This window comes from Amblyomma mixtum, chromosome 10 (assembly GCF_055824585.1).
Source record: "Amblyomma mixtum isolate Tamu chromosome 10, ASM5582458v1, whole genome shotgun sequence".
NCBI lineage: Eukaryota > Metazoa > Arthropoda > Arachnida > Ixodida > Ixodidae > Amblyomma > Amblyomma mixtum.
Window position 1 is genome coordinate 121,088,396 of NC_143021.1, and position 24,401 is coordinate 121,112,796.

The window sequence follows — 24,401 nt, forward strand, 5'->3', positions numbered from 1 at the left end:
GACTTGCTTCCATCTTTGGTTTACCCCACCTAGCATAAACACCAGAGCATGGTTGGCTGCTTCTTCAGGCTTCGAGGGCAAGGTCGTTCCTCCCAAAATCACGTCTTCTCCACGGTCGAGCTCAAATCCGGGTGCTATCTCCATTTCATCTAGAAAGAGAACACAGTCTTTTTCCACGTCCTCCATTCCCTCCGCTTTCGACCTCATCACGTCGATCAATTCGTGCAGGATACCTGGCAGAAACTTTAGGCTCTGAATTCTTCTTGCTAACGTTCTGCTTGATGGAAGAGGGTAGCCAATCTTTCTGAGCGTTTCATACCCAGTGGTTCCACAAGCAAATTTAATTTTTAGGCCTTGATTTACTGTTTGCGCTGAGCATGAATTGCCACGATTGTTGTTCCGAGAAAGGGCACGAATTTGGTCTTCATTTAAAAACTTCGTATTTCGTGAGAAATTAGCTACCTCTTTCTGCAGCTTGCGGTTGTGCTTCTGTAGTTTTTTGACAGTGTTCTTAGACTCTTTATGGTAATGTTTCAACTTATTATTGGCTTCTGTGAGATCTGCTATCTTCTTCCTAAGCTCTGCTGCCTCAGAATCAAAGGGTTGGGTCGCACGAACCACTGCAGTTTCTTGAGGCCGTACATCCGTGGCGGCCGGAGTAAGTTGTTGACTAGCATTGCTGTTTTCTGTACCCACCAATGTTTCATTTATCACTCCGTCTGACGATGAATCTGCTGGAGGATACTCTTGCGTGTTTAAGGGAAGGACGCTTCTCACGTCTGGTGAAGAACCTTGTGCAGCAGCGTCATCATTGAATAATGCAGGCACATGCACACTTCGGTCCCTTGGTGGCCTCCGCTCTTTAGGAAGTTCTGGAAGCAGATAAATAAGCGAAAAGAGCACATTACATATTTAAAATAGTGGTTCTTTTGAAAAACTCCGAAAGTAAGCTTTTCTGCATTCCAAAGGACCCTTCACCATGACGGCCCATCCTAAACGTCACGTGCAGCTGTTTTTCACCCCCCTTCAACAAAAGTAGTGGCTACGCAAAGCTGGTGCTAATCCTTCATCCCGACAGCGTGTCGTGTAAAGGAAAGGAACGCGGCATTGGGCTATATATGTCTGCAGCATTGCACTTTTTTTTACCCCAAAGCTGGTTTGGCGGTCAGGGTGAATGAATTTTGCAGTGCCAAGGAGCTGACCTCCAAAGTTTTGAAAAGGGTCCAAAGAAGACGCGTCAGAAAACTTAACATGCATGCACACCAACCACTTCCTCACTCAACGTTTTCAGATGTAGACGACGAGGCAATAAGCAACATGGCAACAAGCACCAAGGTTAGCAGGTATCTGACCTTTGGATGGGAACACCGTTGGGACAGCATTGGGCTTGAGCTTCTTCCATCCATCCGCGCGGTTTTGTTCGAAGCTCGTGTCTTCGAAATGAGCCTGCAGATTAATTTTTTATTGGAATTAGTCCCGCATTTCCTGCTCGAGAATGAAAACAATGAACATAGCGCACAAGAAAACAAAGTAGTCCAAATATATCAGTCGAATTACTTTAATGAGCGCCTCAAACTGCACATAACAACATATTCTGTTAACCTCATTTACATACCTAATGCGGCGTCGTTGGACGAAGCATCGAGCTAACAGTCAGCGCACGCTACCGAACGCAGCATACGTGCCCAAAACTCGAAAACTGTAAGTAAATTAATCCGTACTGGTTCCTAGACAACTCAAATGCACAGTAATTGCAACAGCCTATGTGCCCTCGCTTGTTCTCGTGCTCTGTGCCTTGATTCGTGTCGGCCGCGGTACGCTGACAAGCGCCTCGTAAAGGCAATTATTCTATAATGAACAGAAGCGGCGGAAGCACGTTTGGTACGCATTCACGAGCGAAAACATTGCGTCATGCAATTTCGGATGCAAACAGGCAAGCGGGAGGCAATGGGCGGTTCGGCGCTGAAACGTGCCTTTTTTTTTACGCCGAGCAAAACGAATAGTGCGGAAATGACATCTGACCAATGCAAATGTTGTACTACACTTAACTGGCTAAACGCAACAGTGGCGAATAGCAAGAAAAACAGCACTGAACCAACATGCAGCACTTACACTACAGACACATGAGGAGTTCGTCGGTTGCCACTTGTCACGCTTGATCCGGACCAACCACAGAAGCCTCCTTTTCGGGTGTCTTGGAAAATGGAACATCCTCCAACCATTTCTCGAATGGTTGGAGCACTGAGGAACACAACATCCAGTCATTGCACGGCGATGAAAGGCATGCGAACGCAGGCACGCAGCAGTGCCGCCCGCACGACAGCAGAGCGGCGAGGTCGACGCGGGAAACGCAATGGCGGAGGGAGAGCGCGAAAACCGGCTTTGGCGGCGTCGAGTAGTTCAAAGGGTGACTTCACCCTGAGCGGGGGCGCGCGCATCGAGGCACCCTATATAGTGCGCCGCGCCCCGCGCCGCCCTTCAAGGTCAAACGTGCCTCGCGGCCGCCCCGACGCGACGGGCTGAAACCTGTCGTAATATTGCTAACGCAATAAAACTGCATGACTAAATGACCAGGAAGAGCCAAAATAAACGAGTAACAAAAGAATGAATGATCGTCTCTTGCTGTCCACTCATCGTGAGGCAATTGGCAGAAACAAAGAACAGGGGCGCTATGCCGGAAGGCCCGAGTTTGGCGCTCGCCCGAGTTTCATCCGAGTTTGCGATGACGGCAGTCAGTGAACGAAGATAGCGCGGAACGTGCGCAGGCAGCGGACAATAAAATGTAGAGATAAAGCCACGTAAATACGATACAAGCGCACCCTACGCGCCTGTTTCACACTTCAAACACAATACACTGCGCAATACCAGGCCGCAGCGCTACCTGAAGTTATCAGCGCCATGTCAGCAATCGCGAAATCGTGACTTCTCTGCTATCTATCTGCACACTCGCCGCTAGCTGTTTGGCACACCTTTTCGGGCGCGTCCAGGCGTGTCTTCTCTTTCAGGCTCTATCTGTCTCTCCATTTCCGAAGACGAACAGTGCGCACTAGGTGCCAGTTTTTTTTTCCTTCATGCTAGGTGCACTCTTGTACCAACTCCTTCTCTTCCCTCGAACACGTTAAAAGTCAACAAATATTATTATGAACATTTTGTTCATTTCCAAATTTATTTTAAAATCTGAATCCAATGAAGCGTTGTTGAAAAGCATAGCTTTAAGAAATTAACAAAGATTTGCACTTTCTGCCGCTAGTGGCGATAGTGAGGCCATGGCTTGCAGCATGGCTTGCAGCGTGGCTTGCATACGAACTAGAGCGGCAGCCCACCGTGCCGAAAACGAGAGCTCCTGCGCTGACACGCCGCCGGTAGCGCTGCCTTCGACAGGTAAGAATGGGTAACTACTACACGCTAAATCTGTCTTATTTTTGGGCCATTGCGATAATATATTTTATTGTGTCGTATATCAAAATATAACAGTCATGCATTTTCTGGCTTGCATAATACACAACAGCAAAAAACTGAACTGCACTGCACCCCCCGCGTCACTACTGCTCTCTGCAGCGACCTCAGGTAGAGTTCTCCGCTGCTACGGCCGCTGCCGCACCCTGCTATGCCCAACCATTACGTTTAGTACGCTCTTGGCGAATCTCAGCGGCAGAAATTGGCTGTGCGAGCGGCTGTGATGCGGTGTGGGAAAAAAATTGCTGTTTGGCTGTATTCAATGATTCATTACGTATGCCTTTTGTGTGTGATGCCTCTTTAGTGCACTGCGGATGCAAAGAGCGTGCTACCCAGCGACACAACTCATCCTAAGTCATCAGACGCTGACTAAAAGTTGTGAAGGTGGTGGCGTGCGTATCTGCGTAGTATTTGTTTACGTCGCGAACTTCAAGGTTTTGCGGACTGGTTTTGTCACAAACGTCGATCGCCGTTGTATACCGCAGTGACATCGCAATAATATCGTTCGGGCAGATGAGGGATCCTGTTTGTAATAATGGAATCGGACTTATAACAGAGAAAGGTGTTACGGTTGTGAAGTACGCAGTGCTTGCGTGCTGGAAATTACAAACTCTTTATTGCACTGGGTCTAGAGCAGCGACCGTTTGTCGATTCCGGATGTGTTTGACACATTGATGCTGAGCTTTATCACCGATGAAAGCACGGCCAAGCCAAACACCTGCGATGCCATGTTGTTGGAGTAGGACGTGATCCAAGCACCGTTTCGTCGTCGTGGTCCGTGTTTGACGCTGACGCGCCGTGAGCGTTGTGCTGTGTCTTACGTGGTTGCAACAGGCTATAGTGTTGTGCAATCTTGGCGTGCGAGCGAAGAAATCGGCGGCTGTCGCCACGTTGCGTGTCCGTCGCAGAGGTGCTTAGATTAATCAGCGATGACGTCCGTTTTGCCTGTTATATTTCGATGGTCAACATCGTCGATGTCTGTAAGCAATCGGCACAGCCGCGCAGCATACCTGTAGCCTGCAGGGATGTTAGGAGTGGCCCACCCATAGCGCGTACGCCTATAATTTATGTACGGCACGCCGGGGGCGTGAACAATGGTTTTGATTGACAGGTGAACTCGGAGCTAAACTCGTGAACGGTGAAGTGCTCCGAATTCATCTCGGGACTGTCATGGAGGCAGCAGCAGCAGCCTGGGTCATCGCTTCCTCTGACGGCAAATGTCAGCACGGCCGGCTGGACCCGTTTACTGCCATGGCCGATGACGAATTCCAGCGACATTGTCGCCTCTCCAAAACATTGGTACGATGGTTGTGTAAAGAGTTAGGCGCCGACCCACGCCTGCGGAGAGTGCGTACCGGGCCTCATTCGCTTTCGGTCGAAGAGCAAGTCCTCTGCGCCCTCCGGTTGATCGCGACCGGGAGCTTCCAGGGGAGCGTCGGCGCAGACCGCTTTATTGGACGCCACCAAAGCACTGTGAGTCCCTGCGTGAGGGACGTCTCCGACGCGCTTATCGATGCGACTGTGCAGAAGCGGTGGATCGCTTTCCCCATGACTGCGGCCGAGCGTGCGTATGTTAAGGAGCGTTTCCTTCTTCGCGGCGGCATCACAGACGTCGTGGGATGCGTCGACGGGACCTACATTGGCGTAAAGGCTCCTTCGAAGTCCAGCCCTGACGGGGCTGAGGCCAACTATTCGACGAGGAAGGCACATTATGTATTGAACACAATGGTTTTAAGAATGCTCTGTTTTTGCTTTCATGCATGTCACGGTTAATGGAATGTTCTCCCATTTATTTGTGATAGAGGTCCGTGTACTGTGCAGTGTCAGTGGATGTTAAGGAACCCCATATGGTTGAAGTTATTGACAGCCCTTCACGATGGCATGCCTCATCGCTTGAGTTACTTTGGGGCATTAAACCTCAAAAACCGCTTCCATTTATCAGTAACTGAGCAGTTTTACACGCAGTGTAGATAATTTTTTGTTTTACCTCATGTTTGCGCACGTAATAGCTGCATGGATTTTTCCAGCTATTTCATGCATGCATTTTAATGGGTTTTTAAACGGTAGCATTTGTGTCACTTGGCAGATTGCATTCTTATGCAATATTCATAATCGCAAGTCGCAATAAATGTTTCACTTTGGCTGAAGTGGAAAAGCTCCTGCAGGAAGCACTGGCGTCTGTAAGCCAGGAAAACTGGCAAAACTGTTGTGTTCATGTGGAGCAAGTTGAGGCTGAAGCATGGCAACGTGATATGATTGTTGACGCTGAAATTGAACCGGTTGTCTTCAGCATTTCTGACTCGTGCAACTCCTCCTCTGATGAGTCAATCATCGATTCCAGTGATGAAGACTTGAGTGGCATCGAGGAACTTGTCTGATTTCGAATTGGTGTGTAATACACATGCTACCGAGGAAAGAGAGAGGGCTCATCGGCTTGCTGTGATCACCTTTGTGCATGTGTGGGTGGAAATGTGAAATATGTCTGCATGTGGGTGTGTGTGTTGATCAATCTACCGAGGAATTTGTAACATTTCCATCAACTCATTGCATCATTGCAATTCGTTGCATCAAATTGTATTGGGCAGTATCTTGTAGTGTAGGTGGTCATGTTAATAGTGTCTGTATAAAAGTAGAATTTGTAAGGGAGTGCAAATAGTACTTTTTCCAATTAGAATATGTATACTGGTACATGTCGTCAATGTGTGCAGTTTTTGGAAGATTAATTGCAGAAAAATACGGTGGAGCTTAATGAAGCGTTGTGTCAATTATTCGGAAAGTATCTGAAAATTTGAGAGCAAATTGGATTCATTTAAAATAATTTTGAACATATACTGTTTGATTCGTTCGACTAACTGAACAGAAATTTATTCAATTCTGCGGTCCAAAATGATCGAACATTCACAAACCCCTAGGCATTGGCCTCATTTTGTGTGTGAGGGTTGGGAATGGTATGTATGGGTGTCTGATCTTCATGTCCTGAAAAGATTTTTCCTGGTTTGGTGTTGTCTTGCATTACTGTCAATCTCTGGTCGTTTTGAGATGTTATGCAGTGCCAGTGTTGAGGTAGCCAGTACTGTATGTTTTGTCCTTAATTTTTCGGAGGTGTGAATGATTTCAAGCTTGCTCTTGCTCAGTTGAGTGTGAATTTGTTTCAAGTCACGTCATTGTTAGTACATTGGTCAGGTTTTCGTTTTGTCAAATAGTGTTGTTGGATGGCTCCACATTTTTTTTTTCAGTTTTGGAGCACTTGATTGATTGTGTGTTGGTGTACATCCACTGCACGTGTCCTTTAATTTGTATGCACTGTGGTCCATGCCACTCGCTGTTTCCAGAATAAAGCATTTCTCGGAAACACTGGGGGTCAGCATTCTTTATTGTCCTGTCTCATTTATTGTTTGCTTTTTCGAAATATTTTTTCCTAGCGTTGTACAACTTTTTCTCCATTCTTACTTGACGCTCCCACAGCTTGGAACTCTTTTTACCTGGCTGCATGAAAATCCTGCCTGAGCAGCTTCTGCTCTTCTAGGAGAGCAGGGAAATCTAGCCATGCTGACTCTTGAGGCAGTACTATTTTCTGTCACTGTGGGAATCAACACTATATATGTTCAAAATTTAACACTTAACACGGGAAAACAGGCCATATCGAGGTGGTGTATGCATGGTGTATGGTGTATGCGGTATGCATCAAATGAACAGATGCATGCTGTTCATTTCACAACACGCCATAATATTAAACGATTCTGAACAAAACGAGTTTTCGCATTCAAGTCAAGCGAAATTCAACTTGCGATGGAAAAAAAATGTGCGAAAAAAAAATTTAACCATGCGGGATTTGAACCCACGCACTCCCATTGCTGTCGACTTTCCGGAGCGATGCGTTAGACCACACGGCCACAAAACAGCGCGGAGTGATACACCTCTCCATTTTTTTTACAGACTACTTCCATAGCCTTCACAGTTGCACATGATTTAGCGTTGGAAGCGTTCCCTCGCGGTGCAAAGCAAAATTTAATAATGCATGAATCACTCTGAAGCGCTTTAAATCCAAATCTTGCACACTATAAAATGCTTATAAAGGTATACTAAGTGCATTATAAAATTCAACAAACCTCGTTTGTTGAATTTCACAGGCAATGAATTTCACAGGCAATGCACAGTGGAGCGAAATGAATTCACAGGCAATGCACAGTGGAGCGACAGACAAATGAAAAGTGCACCGGCGGTTGGCTCACGTGACCCCTTCTTTGTAGACCGCCCAAGAAGCCCATGAGTTGGCGCCGATGTGATGATAAAGCATGGAGTATATCCAGATAACCCAATGAAGTTGGAGGCGTGACGAGGGTGAGATTTTTTCTTGCTACCATTAGTTGACTCATCTGAGGGCGTCGCCAGAACTCGGAATGATTCCGAGTTTCAGCAAACTCGGGCCTTCCAGCATAGCGCCCCAGAAGCCAAAAATTCAGGGGGCACTTTGACTGTCTAAAGTGCGTAGAGGCGAAAGCGTTTTCCGCACCACTTTGACTGCTTCTGTGGCACTGGTGGCGCCACATGTAATTGAGTACTAATTACTAAGTGATGACAAATCACTAATTAATGGTTAATTACTGATTAATGCCTGAGTACTAATTATCTGGTAATTAATGACGCTTAAGCTTCGCTTTTAGGAGTGGAACGCGACAGTGTGTTGTAGCGCTGCCAGGGAGTCCACGAAACGCCACCACCCGTTCGGCGCGATGCCTTGCCGTTTGAAGGCAACGGTTTTTGAGGAAAGGAAATGGCGCAGTAATTCGGCGTCATCTCGGTGGACACCTTAACCGCACCGAAGAGGAAGGCAGGAAGTGGGACGGAAAGAAGAAAGACAAAGATGGCCCGTAATGAAGAAAATGAAAATTGTATTTGAGGAAAGGAAATTACTCAGTAACTGTCTCACATATCTCGGTGGACACCCGTCAAAATTCAGGGGGGGGGGGTGCACTTTTTTGACCTAAAGTGCGGTCACTGATGTGTGGTTAAGATGTTAAGCTTCGCCTCTAAGAGTGGAACGCGACAGCGTCTTGCAACGCTGCCACGGAGTCCATAGAACGCCATCGCTCATTCGGTTCTACGCCTCGCTCGTCGGTAAATTGGTTTTTGAGGAAAGGAAATGTATCTGTCTCTCATATCTTGGTGCACACCTACACCTCGCCGGAAGGGAAGGGAGGAGGATGGCAGTGAGCGAAGACACCGTATTCACTAGACGCGCTTTTGTTCATTCCGAACCATCGAGCTGACATGGCGGAGTGGATAGCATACTCGTCTCGCACGCCGAAGACCGGAGTTCGATTCCCGAGCTCGACCAATTTCCTACTCGGTTTTATTTATTTATATGGCCTGACTAGAAAAGTTAATTAGGCTAATTGGGTAATTAAGCAATTAACTAAGCTCAGTCTCACTTGGAGCATCACTATATGATCCCTTCAATTGGTCGCATGGTTTCTAGCCAAAGTACAATTAACCCCGTTTGAAATTGGCGCACTGTGACGTCACGACCATTCCGACCAACTGAAAAGCGTGACATTTCTGTCGACAACAGCTGCTTACAACGATGAGACATTAAAGGCTTTCGCCTTAAAACATAACCATGTACTGTAACTATGAAATAAACTTGATTTGATTTCATTTCAAAAACAATACCGCATCGCACGTGCTCTGAACACCGTGCTCTTGTAGAATGGTTCGCACCCTTTGCAAATCTTGCAATGTTCGTCCAGGTGCCCGCCGCTTTTGTTGCGTACCTTCCGGCGGTGCTCAAGCAGTCTCTCGTTGAGGCACCTGCCGGTATGCCCGATATAAACGCTCCCACACTTCAAAGGTATCTCATAGGCGACACATGTAGCACACAAGTGGTACAGATGGCGCGAGTGCTACATGTCCCGGAAAGCTGGGCATGTATCTTTTCTGTAGATACGCATGTAGAATTTATTAAGGCGAAAGCCTTTAATGGCTTATACTGTCGTGACCAAGACGTGTTAGCAAATTTGTCCGCGTTTCAGATTGGTCGAAATGGTCGTGACGTCACTGCGGGCGAATTTTTACCGGTGTTAACCGAAATATGTGAGACAGTTACTGCGCAATTTCCTTTCCTCAAATACAATTTTCGACTGGTGTCCGACAAGATATGTGAGACAGTTCCTGCCTAATTTTCTTGCCTCAAATGCAACTATCATTTTCTTCATTACGGCCCCTCTTTCTCTTTTTTCTTTCACTCCACTGCCTCCCTTCCTGTACGGTGCGGTTCAAGTGTACACCGAGATGGCAGAGAATTACAGCCCATTTCCTTTCCTCAAAAAGCGTTGCGTTCAAAGGGCAACGCATCGCGCCGAACGGGTGGTGGCGTTCCGTGGGCTCCCTGGCAGCGCTACAACTCGCTGTCGCGTTCTACTTCTGAAGGTAAAGATTAAGCGTTACCGACCTTGTGGCTCGTGCTGTTCTTGGACAACCACGGGAGAGAGGAGGTTTTGCCTTTCCAATTTGTCTGTTCGTCCTCGCTGTTAGCTTTAAAGGGTATTTTGCGTATCCTGGTAGGAAACGCGTCTATAAAGAAAAAAAAAAGCGTCTCCGGCGCGAACCCTGACTCGGTACTTTTTGGGCCCTTCTTTACGCTTTTTGGCTCCCGCGGCCCCTGTTAATCATGGACCTCAGTCAGAGCAACCTACCGCTTGATGCGCCGCGGTCGCTGGTGGCTTTCGACGACGCGCTGTGTGGCCGATTCTCGGCCGTCTCCGACGGGAGCTGATCAGTTTTTTGTCCGAGGAACTCTTTTTCTTGGGTGAGGAAGAGTTTCACCGGCAATGGTCATGCCCATTCATTTCTGTAAATAACAGTCGTGTTGCCCTGGTTTTTAGGCCAAACTGGCGCTAAGGTGTCCTTTTAAGTGTTCCAATGTCCAATTATTACCATTTCACCCCTCTGTCAATAGGTATGCTATCCTGTTTTACATGTTTTACATGTTTTACAATAGGTATGCTATCCTGTTTTACATAGGTATGCTATCCTCTTTTACAAGGTATGCTATCCGGTTTTACTGTTCTTGTAAATGTCCCTTTATCTGGTAACCTTGGCATGTGTACATATGTAAATAAAATTTTCTCTCAACAGATTAAGCTTCATTAATTGGCAGTTAATTAGTGCACCAACAGAATGTGAAGGGAACAATCGCGTAGCAGAATGCAGCACTCAGGCTTTCGCCTTTCACCACTTTAGCCGCTAAAGTTCCTCGTAATTTTTATCATAAAAGAAAGAAAAAACAGTCGTGGCGGAATGGTAGCATCCCTGTCTCTCGCCTACCGGAGGCGTGGGTTCGATTCCCATCACTAGCAAAATTTTCTTGTTGTTTTATTAATTTAGACCTCTTCAAGGTCATATCAGCACCGTACCATGACCTTCAAGGTTTGTACGGGAGAAGTGAAGCTTTGGCTGCAAAAGCACGACGGGCGCCGGCATCCCACGCTGTGTGTTTGAGTAGCAGCCGGTATTACGGCCCCTACGTATCTTGGCAGTTGACAAAGGAGTGTGTTTTATGCCAGTCGTAAGCTTCTCTTTCTCGTTCGAATCATAAGGCATCGTTTCACATGAGCCGTACACTGGCACAGTTCGCAATGTTGCTCATACACTCTCAGGCGGCAGCGAATATATCCTACGTGAGAATAAACGGCTGGAACAGACGTGCCACCTAGATTGTTGGAGTGTATTTACTCGCTTTTTAATCTTGTAATGATTTTGGATTGGAACTAATCACAGAACAGTGACTGTAAGCATTCTTTGCGCTATTGAGCGCCTGAATCATCAAAGGGGAAAAAATGAAAGAGAATGTTTGAAACATTCGCATACAGCCCCAAAGTGCGGCGTTTACATACGTCCCGAATTGTTCCTTCTCTACTTAACACATTCATAGATCGCTGGGACTCCTCATGCCCTGCCCTGCTGCCCTGTTGGCTGGTGAAATCTGAGGTGGCAGGTTGATTTCGGTGAGAGAGACAAACGCTAGCCAATTTTTCTCAGGCAAGAGCCAGGGGATTTGTGCTTTCGTGCTAAACAATTCTCAGGATGATTATGGCTCTCCCTAGTGCGAAATTTAAGCGCAGTTCTGTCGGTGTCTCTGGCTCTCTACGCTAATTGTTTTGCTTTCCTGGGTCGTTGGGCACGTTTGGCGACGATGTTAGTTCTATAGTAGTATCAGCTGATGACGAGTACGATGTGCAAGGAACGGCGCGAGAGCGCGTTGCAGTTTAACATCAGGCGTGATGGGCTGCTGCGATAGTCAACGCGGGTTGAAAAGCCAGTCACGGCCAGAATTAATTTTACTTATGTATTTATCGTTTGACTAGGTTACACACACAGCGACGTTGGGGCTCAGCCCACGAACGTGCGCTTAAGAGCTGCGCTCTGATGTGACTTGTAGACACGTGAGATTGAGAAGCGTGTAGGATTGGCCAACTCGGTCAGACATGCTAGAGGGAATAATGGCGCAGCATCAAGTAGCGGGGGCAGCAGGAGAGCACACACACGCACAAGCGCCAACTTTAACTTCATTGCTTGGCTGCCACTACGCCGAATTTATACAAGGCCACATGAACCACAAAGTGAAAAATCAAAACAAAAGTGCACGTGGACGTGATGTGCGAAGCAACAAATCATGAAAACGTGCAAGGGAAACAACATGGCGACCACACTAAGCTGAATCGCAGCACGTGCAACACCCTTTGACGAATGAAAAGCTAGACAAATCATGAGGCAAAAGACGTAAAGAAGCAGGCTAAAATTTAAACGAATCACGAACATACCATCACGGAAGGCCGCATAGTAAAACAAAAAAAGCAAAGCACGAACAAGGACTGAAACCACTAAAACATGAGAATGAAATCCAAAACGTCAACAGAACACGGCTCACTGAAAAACAGGACGCATAAAACAAAACTACAAAGCCAACAATAACACGGCTAAAATTTGATGAAAGGAAACTTGGCACAAAAGCATTCTGAAACGAGCTTGGGGCACCGGCGTGATTAAAAAGAAGAACAAAAAAAACGCCCCTTAGTTAGGACTGCCACACCGAGAGCACTCATGTTCGGTGAGGAAGGTTAATTCATTTTTATTTGGGCAGATCGATGCCGCGCTAACGCAGGTCTTCTCTGCTCGCTCTACTTCTCGGGCTTCTACCATTTTGGGGTAACCTGATCTTGTGCTTCTACCACTTTGGGGGTAACCTGATCTTTGTGCTTATAACAGAGCATTTCTTCAGTAGCGCGCTGTAGTAGCAAGTCTTGCAGTGTTGTGCTAGATGGCCTTCAGCTGCCAATTGTTATTTCCTGCGATGTTCTTTCAGACGCTCGTTGATGCACCTTCCTGTCTGACATATGTAGTAGGCACCACATGTTAGAGGAATCTTATAAACGACGCCGTCTGAACAGGCTACGGAATTGTTCTCAAGGTTAGGCATGCATTTGGGCTTCGCTTCCTTGACTTCGCAGGATTTCTTGCAAAGGGCAGAAACTTTGACGGGGGCGGTAAATAGCGCTCTGACTTTCACGAGTGCTGCGATCTTTTTCAGGTTGTGCGAAACAGCAAGAAGGTATGGAATCACAGCAGTCGTGCTTTTCTTGAGCTCCTCCTTTTTCTTGGAATTGAGTCGATCCTTTTCTTCATCACTCAAACGGGCATCTGCATTATGTTTTCTGTGCAGGCTTTCACCGAGCGATGCCAATAAAGGATCTGGATCATTATTAGCGCCAAATAAAGGAAAACTCCGACCAAAGGATTGAGTCGAAAAATGCAGACGTTTCGGCGTTCATACGGAAGCCTTGTTCACTGAAAACTTCGCTCGAAGAGAGCTGCTTTAGAACTTTTCAATTATCGTCCGTGGCATCCAGCACACGCATGCGGCAGATTGCCACCGTTGTGATTAAGCGTCTGTTCCGTCGTCCGTATCAGCAGAGACTCGAGATACTGGCGTGGAAGCCCGTTCCTCTCCTTGGCGATGACGGAAGCCTCTTCCCAGCATATACGATGCCCTGCTGATACGGCGTGCTCTGCAAGTGCACTGGAACCGAATTTCTTGTCTTCGACGTGCTTCATGTGTTCCTTCAAGCGCCTTTTAAAATTCCCGCTTTCGCCTAAGTAAATATGGTCGCACCCAGCGCAGGGAACCTTGTACACGACGCCGAGAAATTCCTCTTTTCTTGGTTTGTCCACGTTCACCAGCTCGTGTCGTAATTTTCGGGTGGGAACGTGGGCAACGTGAACGTAGTATGTACTACGTAGCACACGTCCCAGTGCCTCACTTATGCCCGGTACATACGGAATGACGGCACATGATGGGCAATGGCTGCGGTCCGGGTTTTCTGCGAGCACAGAGCGGCGCTCCACTGAGTCCACAAATTTCCTGGGGTAGACACAACTGGCCAACTCACGGCGTATACTTGCTTCAGATGTGAGGCCTGGTCCTCCGGTCGTGAGCAGACTTTTCGGGATCGTTTAATTAATGAGGTCGCAACGGAGCGTTTATGGCAGGTCGGGTTCACACAGTTGCAATGCAGGTACTTGCCCGTGTGGGTGCTCTTCCTAAAGACTCGGAAGCAGAAGCTCTGGCGTCTCGTTCCACTGAAACGTCCCAAAAATGGCTGTGGCTTAGCTTGGTTAAGCACGGTAATTGCGAAAGCAATATCCGTACCTGCGCCATGGTTCAGCTGGCAGTGTAGCTGGTGGTGGTGCTTTTGATTAGACTTGTGGTGATGCATCGGTTATACAATTCAATCCAATCGAATTCAATCCAATCCAATGCAATCCAATCCAATATGCTAATATGGTAGCTACCAGCCTCGCTACGCGACGAGCTGAGAGTGCAACTAGTATTGCTTTCGCAGTTAGACTTGTGGTGATGCATCGGTTATACAATCCAATCCATTCCAATCCAATATGCTAATATGGTAGCTACCGGCCTCGCTACGCGACGGGCTGAAAGTGCAACTAGTATTGCTTTCGCAATAAAAAGGCAGTCGCTTGGCAACCTCCTCCTCCACAGTGAACCCGGACAGCAGCCATTGCCCATCACGTGTCGCCATTCGGTATGTACCGGGAACAAGTGAGGCACTGGGACGTGTGCTGCGTACTATTGGAACGGCGACAAGTCTCGCCGGGTGGCCGCCTGTTTAGTGATTGCTTTCGGGCAGCCGTCATGGACCGCACGGAGAAGACCCAGGTGACAGCTGATTCCAATTTCCGAGTTTTGCCCAGTCGGGGTGCAGGACCAGAACGAAGGGGCTGAAGTTTAAACAAAACCAGACCCCCTTTCCGAAGTGTCTGCACGTGTCGAACGCCGCCGCCAATGCGGGGAGACAGACGTTATCTTCCCCAACTGCCGTGACTGTGCCGGGAACAAAGGGCCTCGTTTCCTGTGGTTCGTCGGCGTGCCGACACCGCGACGAGCTGGCGGGCGTCATCACCAACCCTCGCGAACATCTCCAAGGTCGAGGAACCACTTTCCGGCCTTTTTGTGACCTCGCGTTCCGGCCTTGAGAGGCGGGTGTCATTTGATGAAGAACAGATGACAGTGACCCGCGGGAACCTTCGGCTGGCCGGAAACCATCACCTACCGCAGTCAACGCTACCTCGACGGCAACCTTCTTTCCCTCAGGCTCAACGTGGGACGGTGGCGTGACCCTAAGTGCGGTGTTGTGTTTGTGCGCACAAGTGAAAACTCTAGGCCCCTCCCACTCCGGCGTGGGCGTCCTCAACCTAGGGACTTCAGGGAACGAGAAGGATATAGTAGTAGTAAAAGACTTTTAATCAGTAAAAGACTTTTAATCAGAAGGATATCAAAGTCGACAACGAATGCGGCACAATCGTCTCACTTCTAATCACCATGATGTAAAAATGTAAATAAAACTATTCTCCTGTCGCCACCTACAAACCTCTTCGCTCAGCGGCACTCTTGTCCTGGTCGGAACGGGCGTCGTCTCGACCGTGGTTCCGTCGAGCCGCGACCCCGAACCCTACCTTCAATAGTTGACATCCTAAAGGTTTTTAGGACATGCGTTCAAGGTTTGAGTTTCACTTTTAAGGCGAAAGCCTTTAATGTCTCATCGTTGTAAGCAGCATTTGTCGACAGAAATGTCACGCTTTTCAGTTGGTCGAAAGGGTCGTGACGTCACAGTGCGCGAATTACAAAAGGGGCCAATTGTACTTCGGCTAGTAACCAAGCAACCAATTGAAGGGATCGTATAGTGATGCTCCAAGTGGGACAGAGCTTAGTTAATTGCTTAATTGCTCAATTAGCCTAATTAACTTTTCAAGTCAGGCCATGTAAATAAATAAAACCGAGTAGGAAATTGGTCGAGCTCGGGAATCGAACCCCGGTCTTCGGAGTGTGAGACGAGCATGCTATCCACTCCGCCATGCCAGCTCGATGGTTTGGGAAGAAAAAGGTGCGTCTAGTGAATACGGTGTCTTCGCTCACTCCCATCCTCTTCCCTTCTCTTCCGGCGAGGTTTAGGTGTCCACCGAGGTATGAGAGACACATACATTTCCTTTCCTCAAAAACCAATTTACCGACGAGCGAGGCACAGAACCGAATGGGCGATGGCGTTCTATATACTCCTGGAAGCGTTGCAAGACGGTGTCGCGTTGCAAGACGGTGTCGCGTTGCAAGACGGTGTCGCGTTGCAAGACTGTGTCGCGTTGCAAGACTGTGTCGCGTTGCAAGACTGTGTCGCGTTGCAAGACTGTGTCGCGTTGCAAGACTGTGTCGCGTTGCAAGACTGTGTCGCGTTGCAAGACTGTGTCGCGTTCCACTCTTAGAGGCGAAGCTTAACATCTTAACCACACATCAGTGACCACACTTTAGGTCAAAAAAGTGCCCTCCTGAATTTTGACGGGTGTCCACCAAGATATGTGAGACAGTTACTGCGTAATTTCTTTCCTCAAATACAATTTTCATTTTCTTCATTACGGGCCATCTTTGTCCTTCTTCCACTCCCATTTCCTCCCTTCCTCTACGGTGCGGTTCAGATGTCCACCGAGATGGCAGAGAATTACTGCGCCCTTTCCTTTCCTCAAAAAGCGTTCAAAGGGCAAGGCATCGCGCCGAACGGGTGGTGGCGTTCTGTTCCGTGGAGAGAGAGAGAGAGAAAACTTTATTTACAAAGGAATTCGGGGCACGCCCCAGGGTCCCCGCACGACCCCACTGCACTCAAGTGTTTATGTTCCTGAGGTCCATAACACTGGCAGCACGGCCGGTGGCGATGGTCTGCACGGCCGGGTCCTCCGAATGCAGCAGGGTCTCCCAGTCCTCCCAGGTCTTGAGGTTCTCTAGGTCCCGCGGGGGAGGGTCCGCCGGGCAGAGGGAAAGGATGTGGAGGGAAGAAGCGAAGGGTTCTGGGCATAGGGCGCAAGCAGGAGTGGGGAAGGAGGGATGATAGTGGGTTAGGGTAAGGGGCGAGGGGAGAGTATGTGTTTGTAATCTGCGCCAGAGTATTGCGTGTCTGTTATCTAGGGAGGGGTGGGGTGGGGGGTAGAGCTGGCGAGAGGCTCTGTATGCCTGGGTCAGCTCACTGAATGAGTGCATGCGATCCTTCGTGAATCCCCGATCCGAGGCCACCTGAGCCCGGTTTAAAGAACCTCGGGCTAAAAGGTTGGCGGCCTCGTTTCCGGGATTCCCGGAGTGCGCAGGCACCCATATCAGCTCCACTTGGCGGGGCGGGGGTGCATCGGGCGAGTCCAGTATGCCAAAAGCAGGGACATCAACTCGGCCTCGAGCAAAATTTAGAATCGCAGTTTTAGAGTCAGTTAAAATATACCGGGCTTCCGTGCGGATTATAGCAAGTGCAATGGCGGCTTCCTCTGCAGCCTCTGGGGACGTATCTGGAGGGAGAGGTAGTGTGAGGAGAGTGGATGAAGAGGAGTCCACCGCAGCTGCTGTCGCTTCATCACCCGTGCAGGCAGCGTCCACCCATACGGCGTCCGGCTGGGGGCCGTACGCTCGATGGAGTGCCTTCGCACGGGCTCTGCGGCGCTGCTCATGGTGGGACGGGTGCATATTCCTCGGGAGCGGCCTGATGAGAAGCTCTCGGTGAAGGGATCGTGGGATGGCGAGAAGGGTTGGGTCGTTGGCCGGTATTTTGATTCCCAGGGAGTCCAGGATATACCGACCTGTGGAAGTTTTTGTGAGCCTGATGTATTGGGCCTGTCGGTGGGCCTCCACCAGTTCCCCGATCGTGTTGTGGAGGCCCAGGCCTAGTAATCTGTCTGTGGGTGTGTTGAGGGGAAGATGAAGTGCTACCTTGAATGCCTTGCGAATCAAAGCATCCAAAGCGTTTATGTCATGTTTGGATAGTTGTAAGTATGGGGTAGTGTACAGTACACGGCTGAGGACAAAGGCATGAATGAGGCGACATAGGTCGCGCTCCTTCATGCCTCTATGATGTCCCGAAACCCTGCGGATGAGGTGCGATATCGCGCCTGCAACCTGCTTGAGTTTCTTGAGGGTAGTGGTGTTTTTGCCATCGTTCTGGATGTGCAAGCCCAATACACGGAGTGTGCCAACCTCAGGTACCGGGTAACCATTCAATTCAATGGCAATGGGGGAGCGGGGACAGCGGTGGTTCTTAGGCCGGATGAGGAGCAGTTCGGACTTCTCTGGGGAGCAAGACAGTCCGATGGTCCGTGCGTAATTTTGGGTGAGGGTGGCTGCTTCCTGTAAGGTTAGTTATATTGATTTTAATGGCGCAAAAGCAACTGAGGCTATGGAGCGCCAAACACAAGGTTAGAGTTTTTGTTAAAGGTGAAGCTTTCTATACTTAGAGTTTGTTTAAAATGCTTGCTTCCTTGAGGAACCTAAAAATACATGAGATGTCAACCAGTGCTCGATCACCTAAAAGTAACATGGGGTGTAATGGGATGGTTTCCCTGTAAAATGTTGTAAAATATTTCTTTCTTAGTTCTTCTAGCTTTATACATGAAATTAAAATGTGGTTCACTGTGAGTTCAGCACCACACATGTCACAGAGAGGTTTGTTTTGTTTGGTTAGCAGAAAGTCGTGCGTGAGGTGGGTGTGTCCAATGCGGAGCCGACATAAAATAACTTCGGTAAAACGTTCTTGATGCCTACACGATTGCCATTCCCCTAAAATGGGCTTAACAGAATGTAATTTGTTGTTTGCGTGCTCTTCCCATTCTGCCTGCCACTTATTTCTGAGTTTACTGTAGATAAACTTTAAACAATCCCTGTGCGGTATGTTCACTTGCTTTATTTGGCCATTCCGGGCTTGTGCAGCACATACATCTGCTTTCTCATTACCTACAATTCCAACATGGCTAGGAACCCAGCAGAATTTAATGTTGTGCTTTTGTTTTGTGATTTTAACTATGTTATGTATGATGTTTCCTATTATGGGTTCAGTAGCATTCCTGGAGTGCAAGGGCGTCCGCAGAACTTTTTCCAGGGGGGTGCACCCGATGGCCGGTTATGGGGGAGGCGGCAGCTATGTAGTTGTTTTCTACTAGTGCATAAATAATATCCGTAATTCCAAGGGGGGGCAACCGCCCCCCCTTGCCCCCCCTTCCGGACGCCCATGCTGGAGTGCAGTGCTTTGAGCATACTGAGGGAATCGGTGTAAATGATGCTATTTTTGATGTTCTCTCTTACTATTTTTTCTACAGCTATGAAGGTGGCATAACACTCAGCAGTAAAAACTGATGCGCATTCTGGTAGTCGCATTATCTGTTTATTTTTTTTCTTGGATTACTGCACTTCCAACATGACTTTCTGTTTTTGAGCCATCGGTATAAAATTCAATGTAGGTGTCATACGTTTCTTGTAGTGCAAAGAATTCCTGTAATATGTACTCGTTTGGCGTTTGCTTTTTGTCTAAATGTGTCATTGTGAAGTCACATACTGAAGGCAGGCTGTACCATGGTGGCAAATATTCATTCCTTTGTGCAATATTCGGTAGGGCATCTAGTACTGTTAGCTCTTCACATTTATCTTCAAAGCGCAGTAGTAATGGCCTGATAGAATGTGGTTTGTTGATGAATAATCTTTTAGATGGGCACTTGGTGACAACTGGATGGCAGAGATGTTTCGGAAGAGAACGGATTTTTAAGACGTATGTGCATGTTAGTGCGATTCTTCGGTCCTCAAGAGCGGGCTCATTAGTTTCAACGTATAGGCTGGCTACTGGTGATGTTCTGTATGCTCCAGATGATAGGCGGAGACCAAGATTATGAATGGGGTCTAATCTTTTCAAGTAGGATGCTCTTGCCGAGCCATATACTATGCACCCGTAGTCCAGCTTGGAGCGCACCAGAGAGCGATATATTTGTAAAAGGCTTGCTCTATCGGACCCCCACCGCTTCCGTGAGAGCACTTTTAAGACATTGAGGGCTTGAGAAGCTTTCTTTTTAAGGTTGTTAATGTGTGGTAGAAATGTGAGTTTCTTGTCGAAAGTTAGGCCTAAAAATTTGTGTTCTTGTTTAATTGGTAGCGCAGTGTGATTCAGGTATAGACTGGGATCGACCTGTAGGCCTCGTCGCAATGAGAAAAGAACAGCTACTGTTTTTTGAGGGGAAAATTTAAATCCATTTTTGTCTGCCCAAGAACCTAGTTTATTTAGTGTGATTTGTATTTGTCTCTCACAGGTTGATATGCTGGAGGACGTGCATGCTATTTGTAGGTCATCTACATAAACTGAATACATTATGGACTTGGGTATTTCTTTAGCTAAGGAATTCATTTTTATTATGAAGAGTGTCGTGCTTAGAATGCACCCCTGGGGTACGCCGTTCTCTTGGGTGAAAGTCATGGAGAGAGTTGCTCCTAGGCGGACTCGGAATGTTTGAAGGTTTGAAGGTTTATTAAAACGAAATACAAATGAGTTGTAAGTTTCATAAAAAAGTTAGTACAGTAGGAGGTCCCAAAGTGAAAACTGTCTGGGGGACCTCCCATCAGGAATACATGAGGAAAGTGCATAAGTTTGGCAGAGGAGCTATAAAAGTATACAATCAAGTTAAAACCTATTAGTGTAATTTGCGGCAATGAATAAGTTATACAATAGTTAGCGGGCATAATTTAACAAAAAAGGCATAAAATAGCAAGACATAAGAGCAATAGAAAGAACACAAAAAGACATCAGATAACAATGGGCATTGAATAAATGCAGATATAATACACAGGCGGAGAAAGAAAAAAAAAAAAAGAGGTTCCAGAAGATTAACAATATGACCGTTTGCTGTCAGAGTGGGGAACATAAAATAAGATGAAGGCAACCTTAAGCATGGCATGAAGCTGAATGGGTTGAGTGCGGTTAGCCAGGAAGTCGTTCAAGCAGTTCAACATCCTGCCGCGGATACCTAGCTCTGCTAGGTCACGGAGGATGCCGAACTTCCACGTAGTATCGTAGGCCTTCTCCAGGTCGAAGAAGACCCCAATACAGTGCTGCTTGTGGATGAACGCCTCCCGGATGGTGTTTTCTAGGCGGACAAGGTGATCTGTGGTGGAGCATGTTTTCTTAAACCCACATTGGTGTTTATCTAGTAGTTGCCGAGATTCAAGTACGAAGGTCAGTCTAATGTTTATTACACTTTCGAAAGATTTAGCAATGCAGCTGGTGAGGGCTATTGGTCTGTAACTGCTAGGACTTGTTGGTGGTTTTCCGGGTTTGAGAAAGGGTATTATGACTTCTTTTTTCCAGTCGTCAGGTATATTTCCAGTTATCCAGATTTTATTAAAGAATTTTAACAGTGCCTCTACAGCAGCCTCGGAGAGATGTGCAAGCATAGCGTAATGCACGTTGTCTGGTCCTGGTGCTGTCTTTTTTCCAGAAGATAATACCTTATTTATTTCTTGTAGTGTGAGAGGCTGGTTGTAATCCTCATGAACACCTGCTCCAGATGGAAATTTTTGTTTTTCAGCTATTGCTTTGTGTTTTTGAAATGTGCTTGTGTAGTTGGATGAGCTTGAGATCTCAGCAAAATGCTCGCCCAGTATGTTAGCCTGTTCTTCTAAAGATGTTTGTGTCCCGGGTGCCGTCAAGAGAGGAAGTGTGAAAGGGGTATGGTCACCAGTAAATTTACGCACTTTTTCCCACATTTTCTTTGATGTTGTTGAGCTGTTTATTGAGGAGACATATTTCTGCCAAGAGGTTTTTTCTGCATTTCTTCGGACATACCGCGCTCTGGCTTTTGCCTTCTTAAAGGTAAGTAAGTTCTCTGCAGTGGGATATCGACGCAGAGCGCTCCAGGCTTTGTTTTGTTGTTTTTTTGCTAATGTGCATTCTTTTGTCCACCACACTTTGTGTTTCTTTTGTGCAAGTCCTGTTGTTTGTGGTATAGCGAGTGTTGCGGCCGATATTATGCATTCAGTAAACTTCTGATTAATTTCATCTGTGCTAAGGTCGTCACAAAATTCCTTTTCCAGAGTGGCACTTTTTGTAAAGAGTGACCAGTCGGCAAGCTGAATTTTCCAGCGCCGTGGCCTTGTGGGGATGATTGGAGTGGATGATGAGAGCCTGATGACGGTAGGTAAGTGATCGCTGCCCATGGGGTCATTTAAAACATCCCATTTAAAATCGTTAAAAAGTAATGGTGATGCGAAGGCTAAATCGAGAGAGCTCATTTTTGCTGAGCTTGGGCAGCAATATGTGGCTTTTCCCGTATTTAAAAGACAGACATTATTCGAAAGTATAAAATCTTCGATTGTTTGGCCTCTAGAGTCGCAGCGTTCGCTTCCCCAAAACGGAGAGTGAGCGTTAAAATCGCCAACTACCAGAAATGGCTCCGGCAGTTCATCGATCAGGCCTTATAGATCTTGGCATGTTAATGTGATGTGTGGGGGAAGATATACAGAACATATTGTTATGGTTTTGTAGCTGATGACGCTAACCGCAACCGCCTCAAGTTTTGTTTTCAGTTTGATTTCTTGAGCCGGGACGCCGCTTTGGATGATGATTGCGACGCCTCCCGAGAGTCTACTTGCATGTTCGCGATCACGCCTAAAAGTTGTATAATGCTTTAAGATATTTGAATGTTGTGGACCAAGATTGGTCTCCTGGAGACATAGAGCTAGAGGCATCACGGACCCTAGAATATGTGTTATATCACTGTAGTTCCTTATCATTCCTCTACAGTTCCATTGAATCGCAAATATCATGTTTGTTTTTTTGGGTGTGAATGGAACTGAAGGAATTTACTGTTCTGGGCCCGTTAGCGGGGTATTATCTTTTCTTCGCTCGTGAGAGCCGGTCCGCCGCCGTAAAGCGGGCGGAGTGGTAGTTGTATCCATCACCTCACCAGAGGTGCTGGAGGACCGCGAAGCCGCGGATGTGTTGGTGTCAGGCCTCCCCCGACGGGGGGAAGTCCTGCGGGATGCTGGCCCATGGGCCGGCACTCCCTGGCTTGGAGTTGGCAGAGCAGCCTTGGCTGTCTCTGCCTGGGGCGTTGATGGCACTACCACAGGCGCGGTGGGAGTGGCCGCGGCAGATGCCGGAGTGCTGCGTGGTGCACCGCCCCTGCGCGCCACGTCAGCATAGTTTGGTTTGGCTGTGAAAGAGAATGTATTTGTCAGTGCAAAACGCCTTCTGGCTTCTTTGAATGAAATGTTTTCCTTGGTCTTAATGGTGATGATTTCTTTTTCCTTCTTCCAGGACGGACACGCCCTGGAGTACGCAGCATGTTCTCCTTCACAATTAGCGCAGCGTAGAGCTGCGTCGCATTCCTCAGAATGGTGTTCCTTCGACGCGCATTTCGCGCAAGTTTTGTGGCCGCGGCAACTCTGCGATCCGTGGCCAAACCGTTGACAATTAAAGCACCTTCGGGGGTTAGGGATGTAGTGTCTTACATTTACTTTGAGGTATCCAACGTCGATGGTTTCGGGCAATGTGCATGTGTTAAAAGTCAGGACTAGGTGTTTGGTATCTATTTCTTTGTTGTCCTTGCGGATCTTGATTCGATATACATCAATGACATTTTGCTCGGAAAGCCCTTCCAGCATTTCTTTCTCGGTAAGGTGTAGAAAATCATTTTCTGAGATGACGCCACGGACAGTGTTGAGGGATCGGTGTGCAGTGATGGAGACAGGTGTGTCCCCAATAGACACTATGTTACAGAGTTTGGTGGTTTGGACATTTTCTCGGAGTTCCAGCAATAAATCGCCACTGGTCATTTTGGATACTTTGTAGCCGGGGCCCAAAGCTTCTGTTAAGCACTTCGATACCATGAAGGGGGATAGAATTCTGGCCTGTTTATCTTGAACTTCACTGTGGATGACATGGAATTTTGCAAATGTTGGTTTCTTTTTGGAAAAAAAGTTCTCTGCTTCGTTCCGCACTCTTTTAAGAGAGCGATCAGGTTTGGAAAGGGGGGGAGCCATAAAAAATTGATGTTTTTCGGTCATGGTGCCAGCCACCCACCATGGAGTCCAACAAGGGGACGCGACAGGAACTTGAAAGAAAGTCCTGCCCACGCCAGCTGTACACCTTAACTATAACCTAATATGACTCAACACAGGGTAGTTGGTCACACACGGTTAACCCTCGCCGCCAGGAAAAAGAGGAAAAAACCAAGAAGGGAGGAGGATACAGGAAAGCTGTAAGAAAGGAGATAGGAAAGAGAAAGATGGAGAGGAGAACAGGAAAAGGCGACTGCCGATTTCCCCCGGTCGGGTCAGGCCGGAGGTGCCGTCTACAGGAAGCTGGGGCCAAAGTGGTGTGTTGCCTCCGCCGAGGGGCCTTAAGGGTCCAAACGCTCGGCATCAGCTCAACCACCAGGATCCCCTTTTCCCCGGACACGGCGATGCCACGCACGGCTAAGCGCGGATGCTCGGGTCCGTGGTGACGCATTGTTCACCATCATCCCCCTGCGGGGATGTCCCTGCGGATGCTCGGGTTAACCCCGTGGTGTCGCCACTCACCAACGTC

General features: G+C 47.8%; 1 long non-coding RNA gene and 1 pseudogene across 2 annotated transcripts; one reads left to right on the forward strand and one right to left on the reverse strand.

Annotated features, from left to right (window-relative positions):
• Window positions 1–335: 335 nt before the first annotated feature.
• On the reverse strand, window positions 336–2,363 carry LOC149326803 (peroxynitrite isomerase THAP4-like; annotated as a pseudogene). Its single transcript, XR_016286391.1, has 3 exons — window positions 2,113–2,363; window positions 1,353–1,446; window positions 336–872 (listed from the first exon to the last, which is right to left on the reverse strand). The product of XR_016286391.1 is annotated as a peroxynitrite isomerase THAP4-like (transcript).
• A 19,122-nt stretch (window positions 2,364–21,485) lies between these two features.
• LOC149326804 (uncharacterized) lies at window positions 21,486–23,561 on the forward strand. Its single transcript, XR_016286585.1, has 2 exons — window positions 21,486–22,008; window positions 23,130–23,561. It is a non-coding gene; the product is annotated as an uncharacterized LOC149326804 (long non-coding RNA).
• The last annotated feature ends 840 nt before the right edge of the window (window positions 23,562–24,401 follow it).